Below are 15,411 nucleotides of genomic sequence, written 5' to 3' on the forward strand. Positions count from 1 at the left end.
TGTCTATATGTGGCCTGATAGTACCCTTTCTGTATAATTTTTCATGTATATTTTTAGTTCCTGTCATTTGGAGGTGTTAAACCTTGGTAGCTTGTTGTGATTAAACATATAGTCTCCCCTCCCATCTCTTTTACATCAGTGTAGCTCTGCTGACTTTGGATATTATTTCTGAGTTACAGAGGGAGAAGTTAAAAAAGAACGATTCCCCAGGAGTAAAATTCCAATTTAAGTGTAGGCTTGTGTAGAGCCACTTATTAGTATGAGTTATATGAAAGTCATGGATACTCTGGGTGTAAATCCAGGTGGAACCGTGCCGCTAATCTATGAACATGTTGCACTCCTGAGAGAAGAAAAAACAAGCCTAGAGATCTGACAGCCTTATAAAGGCGTTCCCATTGTGGCATAATCTTTTAGAAAAAAGATAAATCATACCCGATCTTTTTGTAAATTGACCTGTAAGTTACTGGCAGCAAATCAATAGGATACAAATGAAAAATAATAATGCAATAACAATGCTGTGTATTATCTTGGACCCCAGACGAAAACTTGTAAAACGATCAATATGATAAAGATGCAGAGCTGTTACTCTTTTACAAAGGAATGACAAAATAACACACAGGTGGCTGTAAAAAACCCCAAAGCCATCTGCCACAAAATGAGAAGATAAACCCCAATATAAAACATTTCCTTGTTTGTCTGTTTCTTTTCCCCCAGACTTCCATTAATTTGAACTGGAATTAAAGGGAACAACTTTTTGTTTGTTTGTTTGGAGAAAAAGCAAGCAAGCTGAAGAATCATCCATTTTAACGTTAGCCCAGGAAGCTCAATGGGTGAAAATGCACTTGCATACAATAGGTGTGCAAAAACTAGTGGTTTCCACAAAGTACTTACGTGCACTTATTTTGTTTAGTAATTAATTTTAACTGCTACCTCCACGTAGTTTTTTTTCGGAGCTGTTGAGCTTATTTGTGGCAGAGCATTTGTTAATTAAAACAAGCTTTTCTTTGTTAATTAGAACAAAGATGGTGCTTTGAAAGAGGCTTGTCCTCCATCCTTAAAAGCTTGTCTCATTTACAGAACAGGCACAGTGAAGTAAGTAGAAAGCTACAGGTAGAAAAATGTCAGCCCAGAGCTGCATGAGGACAGCCATGGTTAGCAGGATTACCTGAATCTCTGAATTAGTTCAATCATTCTGTGATACACATTTATACACGCAGGAGTAAAGGACATTCTGTTTGAAAGCTTCCAGAAAAGAATATTTACGGTGTAAACTGAATGATGGCATCCATAGTTCAAAACAAACGTACCCACACGCTGCTATTTTACTCACATCATGTGTGACGCCGCACTGACATCTAAGAGGAAATAATTTTTAATGCCAGCTTCTGGCTGGTGCACAAGCCAGAGTCAGTACAAAGGCCACGAACTACAAGGTAGCCGATTAAGCATTAATCACTAATGTTACTTATTTGTCCCTGTAGGTTTGCAAGGCGCTTTTCAGACAAGCAGAAAACTAAAGACTTCACGTTGGCGATTTTAAAATTAAAATGAGTCATGAAAGTCAGACAATAAAGGGAGAGAGAATGAAGATGGAGGTGAAAGAGAAGTGGTAAACCTACGTGAGGGCACCATTTACATGAAACAGTCTTGCCATTCCAGCTTGTTTTCCTGCAAGTACAAGGTAAACACTTGTCTCGCGCGTTAGTCTTTGTATCCACCCACAGCCACCGTGTCGTACAAGATTTTTATAAACAAAAGCATGAAAAGATTGCGGCAACTTGTGCATTCCCAGAACTATGTAAAATAGCTTCCACAATCAATGCAACACAGCACATAGTGGTTACCCTTCGATCTCACTTATATTTTCATTTTGGATTACTAAGCGCAGAGTGAAAATAAAATGCCTTTCTTGAGAGGCAGCCAAAAGCTACAGTTTTCCAATTTCAGTTCATGTTCAGAGCTTTATCACGATTTCATATGAATAAGTTCTTAGCTTAGAAATTTCCACAATTGCTTAAGATGCGTTTAAGTCATTTATCTCTGTATGGGTGCATTGCTGTAGGAATTTTAAGAGTAATTTCAATATTAATCCACGGTTCATAGTTACGAGTACAGATCAGAGATCCTCGCACAGCTCCAGCCCCAAAACAGACCACCACCTGCAGGGTGACAGTCCCCTCTTTCTCCCATCAAAATCACGTGCATTTTATTTACTGTGATCTTGAAACAGAGGATGAAAATCTCCCTGGCCATGAAGACTTTTAATTCCTGAGGCATATCAGCCAATGCAGATGTGGAAATTACTGCTAGAAGACTGTATCTGTCAGGGTGTGGTAAGATTCTCCTATCTTATTTTTTTTTTTTTTTTTTTAGAAAACTGTGTTTGCACAGATTTTTTGTTATTTTTTATAGTGTCTGTCTCTCCCCTTTTAAATGGCATTTGTTGTAGTTCAGAACCACCTCAAAATTGAAAAATCTCACTGTGGGGGTATTTAAAAAAAAATAAATTCGTCATGGGAATAAGTTTTTCAGACAGCTGCAGTTGCCACCTGTTTGCAACATTTATGGAAAGAAACACACAGGCGTTTTTTCCAGATGTGCCAAACTGATTTTTGCATTTATCAGTCCTTCTGTTCTCTCTTAGTATGCTGTCGTTGTAAAATCTGAAGAGATAAGTATGAGGAGAAGCAAATCCCTCGCTCTGAGATTGCCTTTGCCTGCTACTCTGTGCAGACAGAAAAAGCCAACCCACACCCCCCCCCCCCCCACTATCAGGAATACGCTTTGACATCGAAGAGGGACAGCGGTGGGTTGTTTCCATATTCTGCCGGACACCAACGCATTTGATAAACGTAACCAGACGTCCCTTTTGCCCACACGTACGTCTGCCGCGGGCTGCGCCAACCCCGACTCTTTCTCAGTGCCCTTCTGCCGCAGATAAATCTGCCCACAGTTCCTCTGGATAGAGGTTGTGTTTGGAGGGAGGGGGTGGCTGAATATGCTTTAATCTGTTCTAGGCAAAAGTCCATCGCTGCTGCGTTGCCTAACGAAGGAAGGGAATTAATGTCTTACCCAAACAGAAGCTTCAGGCACGTGCACCGACAACTGCTGCAAATGTGGAAAAGGAACAAGACTCCGTGTCCGTTTCCCTTTCTGTTTGTGTAAATCCCTCCTGGCAGCGAGACAGATCCAGCATTGCTGGTTTTTGCCAGTGGATTTGAAAGAGTGAAAGGAAAAGGACAGGTTTCAGGCTAGATAAGGAGAAATCTTCCAGTAGAAGTAACACAGTTTCAATTTATAAAGCCAGGAAAACACATCATATAAATATTCTTTTCTACAGTTTGGGTTAGTTATTACCTTGCTATGCTAAATCAGAGCTATAGATACGTTCAAAGACCAAGAAACCAACTCTCTTCATCTGCCATAAAACTAAACAGAATTCTATTTTCTGTTTCCAAGTAGGCTGTTAAATCACACAAAGTATTTCTTATTTCTTTTCTTTTTTTACTGTATTTTTAGCGGCTGTACTCTTTTCTGTATGACTCATGTTCTGTAAGAGCAGCCTAAGCTCAATGAAACAGGCAGTGTCAAACACTACACTGCCTTAGCTGAGAAGAAACACAATTAGCTTTGAAATCTTTCATAGGATTCATAATCATCAGCACCTAATTTCTACAGCTGAGGTATCCCTGACTGTTTCAACAGTCTGGGATAATGCTGTAAGTCAAGTGGAACTGTTTCTTGATTTTGATTTTTTTGTGCTCAGGTGTTGGTACTAAAAGCCTGCTTAGTCATAATGTGAAACAAAACAGTGATAATTCATACAAAACACCTAAACCCAAGGAAAGCCAGGAGAAAAAAGCTGCCACCACCAACAAAAAGACATGTCAAAGACAACTTGGAGTGCAAGCTTTGGAAGTAGTCCTTAGCCTTCTCAATTTTTGGAGAAGTGTCAAGAACAATAAGGGTAAAAATATCACGCACATAAACAAAAAAATGCTGTCTGCTCTAGTCAAGCAGTACAGAAGGAAATATTTCCTTGCTTCACAGTGTGCCTTGCTTTCTTCATTGGTTAACTGCTGGCAAAGTTTGAAGATCTGGAAAGACTGCACGGTGATCCGCTCAGCCAAATCACTTTAAAAGTGGGACCTTGACTACCAGCTATCCTAAAAATAAATGCAGTGCTTTTATGTAATTATTAATTCCTCTTTTCTGTAGGAAAAATTGAGTTTTTCATTATTGAGCAACTTAGTTTAGTGTGTCCTGCCCATGGCAGGGGGCTGGAGCAAGATGGTCTTTAAGGTCCCTTCCAACCCAAACCATTCTGTGATTCTGTGAATTAGATGTCTCATCACAGAATGTGTGATGGATCTCCTATGGAGAGCCCAGAACTTTAAGTTGAGCTCCAAGGCAGACAAGTTCACATAGTTCATCAGCCTCAAAATTCTGAGGTAGTTGAGACAAATATTCATTGAGACAATGGAAAGGGGAAAGGCGAGGGAAGACGCTTTCCGAAAACACTCTACTTTTTGCCCTCAAACACACTCGAAGCACCACTATTGCAGCCTAGTGCTGGATAGATGAAACAAAAGTGCTATATAAAAAATATAGTTTGAAATGAAGACCCAGGAAAAGGAGCTAAAGGCTGTGCCTCCTTTCGTTTAATTTAGTTCCAGAGTTATTCAGAACGAAGACACTTAATCCCTAAAGCAAACCTGCAGGGAACATTATTTATCTTTAAGACTTGAAGGCTAAGTAATGTGAAATGAGAATTTTGTCTTTTTGTTGTGTGGGGTGAGAAGAAAAGCTGGATTAAATTGCTTTCTGTAGATATCAATGGATAGTTTAAAGCTGTGATATAGCTGCAATTCCTTTGAATAATTCCCATATCATATTTGTTCTCTTTAATGAAAGCAAGCTTACAGTATATAATGAAAAATGACAAAAATATGGTCATATAGTATTTGGTCTATGATATTTTGATTACGTATGTTTGATGCACCTGAAGTAGGTATTTTCTTAGAGCAGACATGTATGAAGCAAGAGCTAAAAGAGCCAGGTGCATATGTGCAATAGTAGAGGACTGTGATCTTTAAGGATAATTTTAGCCCACAAATAAAATGCTAATAATCATAATAAAAAAGATTCTGTGTATCTTCACAGTTATCACATTAGACATTTTCCATTCTCCTTAACAAAAAATTAGTAATAAGAATCAAACCGTCCTCTAAAACATTTGATCACGGCTTTCAGGAAAACGGATCAAAGGGTGGTTGTCATTATTTCATCAGATTTATAAAAATATATTTTAGTGAAGCTGTTTTAAGCTTTAGACCTCCTGTCCTCCTTCTAGCTGACTTCTCATGATATTTTTGTGCTGAGGTCGCAGATGACTTAGCAACCGTTAAAATATATTATGTAAATAGTCCTAAAACGTATGCAGTCTGTACTAAGAGTAGGTTTAATTTTTAAAGCTGCAGTAGCACATGATCAAAGGAGTCGTAACAGCTTTTTCAATAATCTTTCCACAGGAAAATTAAATTAAAAACACCAATTAGGAAGAATTCCAGCTTCAAACAATGTGCTTCTAATCAAGGAGCAAGACATTGCATGACTGGTGCTGGCACCTTGCCCAGGGTAAGCCCTAGCAATTTCTAAAATAATGAATCCGCTGTCATCTCACAAGACTTCATCAAACAACCTAGAGAAACACAGGTCCAGCCGATAGCCAAGTTGGGCAGAATCGCTCCCTTACCGTTAGTGCGAGGGGGTAAACAGGCCACCAGGACATGAAGAAAGCGCCGACTTGTCACACACAACTCTTGGTCATACCATTTCACTTCAGAGAAGTTTCCTCTGCCCATCCCGTGACGCTGTAACACCAGCTCTTGGATCCAAAGCCCCAAAAAAACACGTCCCAGCCTGTGACCCTCTGGTACCGATGCTGTGCTGCTCTACCCGGCCTTGCTGCTGACGGCTCTGCTGGGGTAACGTGCAGCCCAAATGGCACCTTCAGCCTGAATCATTTGCTCTTCCAGCTACTTCTAAGGCTGGAAGTTAATTTTCCTTTTGATATGCCTAAAATACAGTCTTTCATAAACGTACAGAGAGGAAAGGTTTAGTTTTAGGCTCACACCCTCCGCTTGCAGTTCTTGCTGTGCCCAGGTCTTAATATAAATTGTCTTTCCCTCTGCTCATTATGAAGCTTCCTGCCAGGAACATTTTCCATGCCATTCACCTCTGTATTTTTCCCTTCTCTGGCTCCAGCTTCCTTACTGCATTACACAAAAGTTAACTTATCCTCACTTTCAAGGTTCATTATAATTTAGTCCCTCGTTACTACCTCTCATTTACTATCCAGAGGTAAACTTTCTCCCTGAAACAGTGCCTGTTTCAAGCACCCATGTATTACGCTGTTACAAGTGGCTGACTCTGTTTCCTGTGCTTTGGTTCTCATGTGTCTTTGGCAGAGGGGAATGGACAGATGGTAACAGGAACCAGTGCTGCAGCAGTAACCCCCTTGGAGTGGACATACTCTCTTGTTGCAGGCCCGAGAAGTGATTTGCACAAAGTACCCACGGTCCTTCCAAGCTAATGCTGTACAAATACATAACAGGGAAATAAAGCAGAAAAATGAACATGCAATATGTAAATATTTGCTTAATAGCACTATTCTACATAAAATGTTACCCCAGTGACATTATGCACTGATAAAGGAGAGAAATAGGGACAACTGAGCTAAAAATGGAAGCAGGGGGGAGTTGCAAAACGTGTCTCTAAGAAAAGGGGGACTGCATTGTGAAACCACCTAACGTCCACAGCATATTAAGCTGTTAGTCTCTTTAAAGGAGTCGTGGGCTGACTCACAGCTTCTTCAGCCAACGGGAATCCTTCTGTTTATATTGATGGGATTTGGAAGAGGCCACAAGGACTTATTCTTCTGTTTTGAGGAGTTTCAAAAATGACGTATTGCAAAGTAAAAGGCAAACTAAGATGTTTTGTCCAAATGTTTGGCAGCCATCAGTTTTATAGGAGTACGAGAGCAGAGCTCAAATTAACACACCTGATATAGCCTATCAAGCTGAGGCTTTCTGAGCTACTAATACAAAAGGTGAATTCTCAAACACCAGACACAGGTGACAAGATAAAAAGCCCAGCATATCATGTATAAGATATAAATGGATCCATCTGTCAGCAGTTACTTTATAAGTGAATTGCTCTCAATTATGTTAGAAACAGCATTTAATAAAATATGATTTTAAAGTACTACATAGAGGAAGAAAATGTGCAAAGTAAATTCCTGATATAATGAAAATTGAAGGGAGTGATAGATTCTGCTATTATAATTGGCAAACAGAATGGAGAGTTTTGATAGAGGTGACAGTAGAACAGCTTTTGCGGTATCATTTGCCTGGGATAGCAATCTTCTAATCGTATGTCCAGGCTGTCTTCAGAGGTAATTTTCAAGGTACACGTTCAGATGAGAAATTGTGGTGTTATATGACAATTTCACCGATGGCTGCAAAGAAATGTTCATTACGTTGACTTCTTGCCACATGAGGAGGGACCAGTCGTGTATCAAATGGTGGAACAGGTGTCAGTGAAAAACTGGACTTTAGGTATTCTGAATTTAATTCCATCATACAGTCCACATTCAGTTCTTTCTCTTATGACAGGAATTCAATGAACCCATATTAAGTGGTAGGCAAACATTTCCCCCCCCCCTCAATTTCTTCTGGGTTTTGGATTTTTGGTTGTTTGGTTTTTGTTCAATATCTTCAATATTTATTATCTCAGTCATCATGAGAGAACAGTTGGGAGAGCAAGCCCCGCTTTAAAAGGGAAGCTGTAGATACGCCTGGCTGCGAGAGTCAGGGCCATGGTATTGATAAGGAAAATCTAGCGTGTCTTTGAGAATTGACAAACAATCTGAGATTGGAAATATTTCAATACTGTATGATCTCCTTACAGGTTGGAATTAATGTTGCTTAGATGCCTCATTTGGGACGTTCCACATTATAACAGACAAATTCGTAGATATGTTTTAACTTACATTATTTACGAACTTCCTAGAATTATTTTCAGAGAATAATGAAAATGCTCACATAATGTATTCTACCCTGAATTAATGATACTACCCTCTCCAAGTTAGTTTCATCCTCATACAGCTTTTGTCTTGCTATAAGAGAGGCATGGATTGTACAGGTAGCCCCGAGTCTGCTGAATACATGTCTGAGGGAGTGTGACACATTTTTGTAGGCTATCTTTTAAAGCTCTTCCCATAGCCTGGCTGGTGGAAGCACACCACATGTTTTCAGAAAAGCAGGCACCAGCCTTCTAGTCTTAGAGACAGGATTTAAAGTTATTAGAAATACCATTGCTTTCACAAGTACACAAATATTGAATTAATTACTACATCTAGTTGAGAGCAGATGAATTATGGGTAGTATTTCAGTGACTGATTTATGTTCCAAATTCACATTCACAAATTATATTCACCAATAAACTAGGCTTAGGTATGACATAGAAGTTATTGCTGTTACTCGTGAAATGTTTTCTACTTTGCTTTTTGTTCTTGGGAATGCTGCACACCAAACGATATATTTCCCATATGAAATAGCTTTCCTGAAACATCTGCTGCCAGAAAGTTTGTCTGGAACTTGCAATGATGGATGAATTTTTGACAGGTAATTGCAATTCAGATCAGATGCAGACAGATTTAGTACCTAGAAGCTCCCAGTTTATTAAAATCACCATTGATTTATTGAAGCACCCCCCTCTCTTTTCACCACCATTCAGAATTTAATCACTTGGGTATGGTGTTCAGGGCTCATCCAGCTGCTCATAATATGAAATACATCACCTTTTCCTAACTTTATCTGTCTCTCAGCACTTCTAAAGATCCTATCACCACAGTATCTAGTCACCACCAAAGCTCACCTGTACCATTCCTGTAAGCCTTTCATGAAAGCTGAAAGAAATGCTAGAATTCATATTAGTAACATGGTTTAAACTCTTCAGGGTTACTAAAGCAGATTACATGTCACCACTATACATCACGCCTATGACAATGATGATGTTATTTTTCTTAGACAGTAGCTGGAAGGATTCAAAGGTTTGGTTCCTATCAGTACAGTTTTTTCCTTTTTGTAACATGTAACAAAATTATTACTGAATAGACATGTGCCACTGAGAGAGAGATATATCATACACACACACAGAGCGTATTAAGAAGATTTATCTAGATCATCACTGAATTTGTGTAGTTGATATGATTACATTAACACTGGGAAAATGGAAGGAGGACTCCATCCAGTCATGAGCAATACTGGACAATTTCCTGACCACATTAATGCTTCTTAGTTGGAAGAAGTGAGGTGGTTTGTACTTACTGTGGATTCCTGGATCACCACACTGAATTGTTGTGTTTGGGGATTTTTTTCCCTACATTACCTTAGTGGAGATTTTCAAACTTCATTAATATAATTTTCTTCTGTAAAAAATTCCTAACTTCTAGAACTACAGTTCATTACAGTTTAGTTTTGCCGAAGTTGAGGTAAATGACATCTGCTGTTCTCTCCTTGTCCACATATCCAGTCAATGTATCTTAGAAGCACCGGGGTCAGGCAAGATTTACCCTTGCTACTCCTCCTGATCACCTTCTCCTTTGTGTGCCTCAAGGTATGTTCCCAGGTGACTCACTTCACAATTTTTGCAGGGACTGAAGTGAGGCTGACTTGGCTGTAGTTTCCTGGATTTTGGCCTTTTTAGATGATAGGTGGCCTTTTCTGAAGATGATGGACAGTTTGTTGGCCGTCTGACCTTTTGCTGCTTGTATTACAGCTTTAGCAGTTGATCTGCCCAGACTTTCTTTCAAAGTAACTGCATCTCCTTCATACCAATTCCACGTGCAGCCAAACTAAAATGAGTGCTGGCTATTTTGTTTGGGGACCAAGATACCACCTCAGTGCTTTCAGAAGATACAGTGTGCGAAGGGAGGGCCCATGGGGCCCAGGTGTCTGTATTATGTAGAGATATACACCGTAATACAGCTGGTTCAGACTGTGCCAGATTTAGACAAAGAAAAACTGCACTAATCTCCTTAGATTCTAGACAGAAATGACAGATCACACCCAGATATCAGATTCCATTAAATTTGTATCGATTTGAATCATGTTATTAGCATACGGTGCTTCCACCAGTTCACAGTGAAGTAAGCAAAGATTCACTGTAGATATTTCCCTCAGTTCTGGCTGTTTCCGGACAGATTACCATCAAACCTTTTAGAAAGTTAGATCCTTTGCAGCTCACATCTGTTCTCATAAAGGATTAGTTATGCATGGATAGTAGCCATATGACCTTCAGCTATTTTACTTATACCTTTCCCAGACTAAACAGAGCCAGGCAAGTGTGGGACACGCTTGGGAAAGCCACAGAAAGTTGAGGATGCTGAGGTAAAAGCAGAATGGCAAATTCAGAGAGTTAAATCATTTCTACTCGATTTCACCCAGAATTGGCATTACAATTATTCCAGAATAGCCACCGAAATGACTCAAAGAAAAGAACGGTGGAAGGTAACAGATTATATCCTCCCTTGAATATAATCTAAAAATACAGAAATGCCAGTGCCCTGTTAGAGATCCCAAAAGCCTCCCTCCAGCAGCCGGCACAAGCAAAGGACAAGCAGGAACAGAGCAAGTGCATGGTACTCCCCTGAGTACTATTCCACCTGCCAATTACTTCCAGCTCAAAGGGATTTTCTCAGCCAGATATAATTTTGTGCATTTACTGTCAAAGGTAAGTAGTTTGGCTCGTAAGTGCCTGCTCCAATTTGTTTGTCATTTTAAGTCTATTTTGGATGCTGGTCTTGCCCTAAACCATTGAATATTTCTTTTATTATTCCATATGCCAGTAACTGTACTTCAAGAACAAACCTAAAGGCACGTCTGCTTTTGTACAGACACCATAATCTCTTGCTGAAAACAACAATAAGGCTCGTTTTAACAATGACTGTTAAACTGGCTTAGCTGTTTTGCTGAGGGGAATGACCACTGCATGTACATTCTTCTTGTACGTGCAACAATAAATTATAAAAACTTTAATGTCTATCGTTTATACCATACTCTTACAAGAATAGCTATTCTTGCATTACAAAAACTCAGCCCATCTATTAAGACATTTAAGGTGAGTTTGTACTTCTTCAGTCACAATAACATAGCCAGGTTTTTAGCACACATACAGTAGTACACTGTTTCTTCGGTCAGCTATGAAGAATGCCCACCTTGTGGATAGAAGTGAGCTTAGGCATTCCCCTTCAATCTTACAGGAGTATCTCACCTTTTTTCTCTACCAGTGGTGATGATCTCTGTGGGTGGCTTATATATTTCTCACACAAAGATGATCCATATCTTTCCTCCCACCTAGGGAGCTGTTACTTGTTTCATGTGGCGTCTTTCTCATTCTGTTCACAGCCTTCTTGATGACCAATGCTGTCCCATTAAATGTATTTAACCAGCTGAGGTTATTCCATCTAACCATCCATAGGTCTTCCTTAGCTAATTATTACTGTCATATGTGTTTGTTCTGCTGTACCTACATTTTCATGCTTTCTTAGCTCCTTTCCACTCTACTCAACATGAAGTCTACAGGTTCAGTAGTTTTCAGCATTAAATCTTAAGTTGTAAGAGGCCCAGAATATCAGCGGTCTAGAAAAGTTATGAGGAATGCTTGAAAGAAATAAAGTTATTTAATCCAGATTAGAAAATAATGAGAAGGTGATATGACAACAGGTTCTCTGTCATGCAAACACACGAAAAGTAGCTCTAAAAGAGAAAAAGGAGAACAGTTATTCTTCATGCCCACGATGAACAGGAAGAAGTGTTAGAAGGGTGTAAGTCCCAGGGAAGGAGAGTGATGTTAGACATTTCAGACGATCCCAGAGGAATGGTGTGGACCGTCATTAACTAAACAAGGGACCAAGTAATATTCTCAGGGCTGGTACAGAATAAAGCAGCTGTGACTCAAATGCTTCAGATTAGCTGCTCTTAAGTGGTCAGATGCATCTGACTGAAATGAAGTTTCGGTGGAGCGTGGCCGAAGAGAGAAACCTCTGCCACTGCTGGAAAAAGTTTTTTTATCCTTCTCCAGGCATCTACCTAAGCCTTTCCAGGTGACTGACCCTGTGGTAAGTGCAGAGGTGCCCAAACCTGTACAAAACCTGTATTTGCCGCCTGGTGAAGTTCACCTCTGTGTAGTTACAGCTACTTCAGTCGCTGCTAGAGCAAAAGGTGGCTAGAAAATACGCCTCTGCACCCAACTCCTGTGTCCGAGTACTCAGTGTGACTATTCCAGCCCTGTGGTTTGTAATTTCTTGTAATTGATCCACCTGTCTGTGTCATTACAGGAGAGGGAAATACAGTTTTGTAAGGTGTGATCCATCTCAAGTTACTGGAAGAAGAGAGTAAGGAGTAATGTTTTTACCAATATTCATTCACCCCTTAATTACACAGGCTGCTGCAAAGAAATTATTCTTCTGCCAGGATTTTCCAGTTATGAACGCTCATCAATCTTTTAATGATTTTAAATATAATATGTGGATTCTCCCTTTTTTGCTTATAAAAAGTGGTTTAAATTTTCAGTAAGCTGATATTTTAAAGAAAAAATGGCCCACAGTGTTTCTGACAAAGCTGATTATAGAACATCAGAGTGAGGATACACCTCTATTGAAAAAAACCCACTTTATAGGGAGTGAAGATTTATAGAGCTGTTCTGCTGATTCATGAAGACTAGATATGGAAATTAATTTCTGGAAGCCACTCAGTGATGAAATATGTAACATGTAATGCATTTTTCTGTAAGACAAATATGTACGTTGGCTGATTAAAGAAGATGTATGAAGTTCTGAAAAAAAAAAAAAGAAAAATTAAATTATTCTCAGGAACAAAAAAGCTAATTACAAAACCAACAGGAAATGAAATGTGTATATTGAATAACTATATAATTTTTCCTAAACAGAAAAGCTTCAGTATTAATTTCTAATGTACTTCATACGCAATATCAATATCTAATGACACATAAACACTACTGAGTATCTGAACTGTACTACTCTGCTGGTTCTAGCCCCTTTTCAGACAGAAGGTGTTGGGCATGTCGGCCCACTGCCCAAAAGAATCAGAAGTAGGGGCTGTGGGATGAAGAGCAGGAGAAGCTCCCTTTGCTGCCAAATAACCCTGAATGTGGCAAAGGGCTGGCTGTTTCCCAAAGAGGATCGTTTGAGGGCACCAGGATACAACCACGTTCTGAAGCCAGCCTATGGCAGTAACTGAACCGTGGCAATCAGCTCCCTAATTAGAAAGGGAATAGAAGAAAACTCAGCTGGGCCAGCCTGTACTGCACAGCATTAACCGTTGTGGCTGCAAGTTTGGCCACAATTAATCCGATATTAAAAATAAATCTTGAGTTCGTTGGCTGTTTGTAATATGTGACAGAATATACAGGCAGCGAAAGGCCTGTCAAGAGTTAAAAATGCACAATTAGAAGTGAATCTAAGTCCTGATGCCACCTGATGAAGAGCTACATTTTTATCATACATTTAAACTTCTATGCAGAAAACATGTGGCTCCTTGCACAGCAGGCGCAGAAAGGTGGGTGGGGTTTTGGGGGTGTTTTTGGTTAACATAGGAGCCTGTCAATTTAAGGAACACTTTTTTGAGAAAAAGCAGTTCAGCTTCAAACAGTCAACAACTGATAAACAAGGATTTTCAAAAATAGAAGTGCCTACATGTGTTGATGAGACAATATGTGAATGCTGATGAATAAACATGATCTGCCTGAGAAGGCTAAATTTCAGCTTGTCCTCACATGTAAGTTATTTGCATTTCTACAGATGTGTTGATTTTACATGCCTTATGGACAAGAAGATGGAAATGTTAAAAACCAGCTTTTCCCTATTTATGTTTTTAAAAAAATTACTCAGTTTTTCTGTCAGGTTCAGAGACTTGAAGCAATTGATACTGTTTGAATAAAAAAGATCAGGGTCCAAATCATCAAGATCATAATCTAAAATTTCTCTAGTCCTTTTGCAAAAATAAGAGCAAATTGTGCATTAGGTTCAGGTACACACCATTGAGAGATAAGGGCTTTGAAAACCCTGAGACATAATGGTTCCAAACACATTCTCCTAACTTTCAGCTTTGCTAAAAGAAGACATAGTAGGTCTATATATGTCTTTTAATTCAAGAAGGAAGAGTGTGTGAAACGCAGAAGCTCAGAAGTGACACTTTTTCAGATTTTTTTTCCTTTCTTTGTTCTACTGGGTTCAGTAGAATGCATGGTGTTCAAAGGACTTTTTGCTTTTCATATTTCTCTTCTCCATTTTCTTTTCTATCCCAAAGCAGAAAGGGGGGAAAGGGAGGAAAGGGCACTCATTGATTTGTGGCATACAAAATAAGGAGAGGAAAAAGGAAAGAAAAACAAAGAAAATTTCCAAATGTACTAAGAAAGACATCGAAAATAGATGTTACAAATTTCTGTGAAGTAGAAGCATGTATGATTATTTTGTTTCTCATTTTAATAACCACTATTTAAAACCTATATATTGTTTTCTTTGCACATCCATACCTTTTTTACCACGTTAGGATGGGATTTAAAAACATGTAATGCCAGCCAAAACTACAGCTCTTTTGATGCTACACTATTTTCTGTCATGGTTCCTGCACATGACACAGCTGGGCCATTGGCACAGAACAGCTGCATCCAGCTTGCGGGTTAGAGGTACATCTCTGTCTGTGAGGTCCTGGTTCCCCACCAGTGGGAGCCCACCCATATCTCCCACAAGTGCCACAGGTCCCGGATCCAGCACTCACACCAGCCTCGGAGCTAGAAATCACACTGCAGTCCTGCAGATCAGAGTAGCCAAGAAGAAAATGTTTGGTAAATTCCAGGTAAGATGTTCATATGAAAATATTCTAAGATTGTGAGAGGATGCATATGGTACAAGACAAGATGCTTGTGTTTCTCATTTTGTTGTCTCCACTGATGTTTTTCTCATCTTATTCTCAAAGCACATTCCGAGGTGGACACCATCTTGTTGATCCAGATGTATACAGTGCCAAGGAGGAGGACATCCTCATTTGTTATGGACACTAATAACAAGGAGGTCAGAGATGATATTTTTTTGCTATTCTTCTATTAGATTGCAGTGAATAATAGTCTAGCCCTTAGATATTAGGTTAGAGACACCCTGGAAAGCTGTCTGAGTACTAACCTTGTGGTGAATCAGAGCAAGCTGTTAAGTCTCCATTTCTTTCATGAGCTGCACACAAATCCATATATGAATATCCACGGTCATGTTACTTTCAGCTTAAGAAGCCATGAATTGAAGTTATGTATTGTTTTGACCTTTCTAATCTG

The sequence above is a fragment of the Leptosomus discolor genome, chromosome 4 (genome assembly GCF_034619465.1).
Source record: "Leptosomus discolor isolate bLepDis1 chromosome 4, bLepDis1.hap2, whole genome shotgun sequence".
In the NCBI taxonomy this organism is placed as follows: Eukaryota; Metazoa; Chordata; class Aves; order Leptosomiformes; family Leptosomidae; genus Leptosomus; species Leptosomus discolor.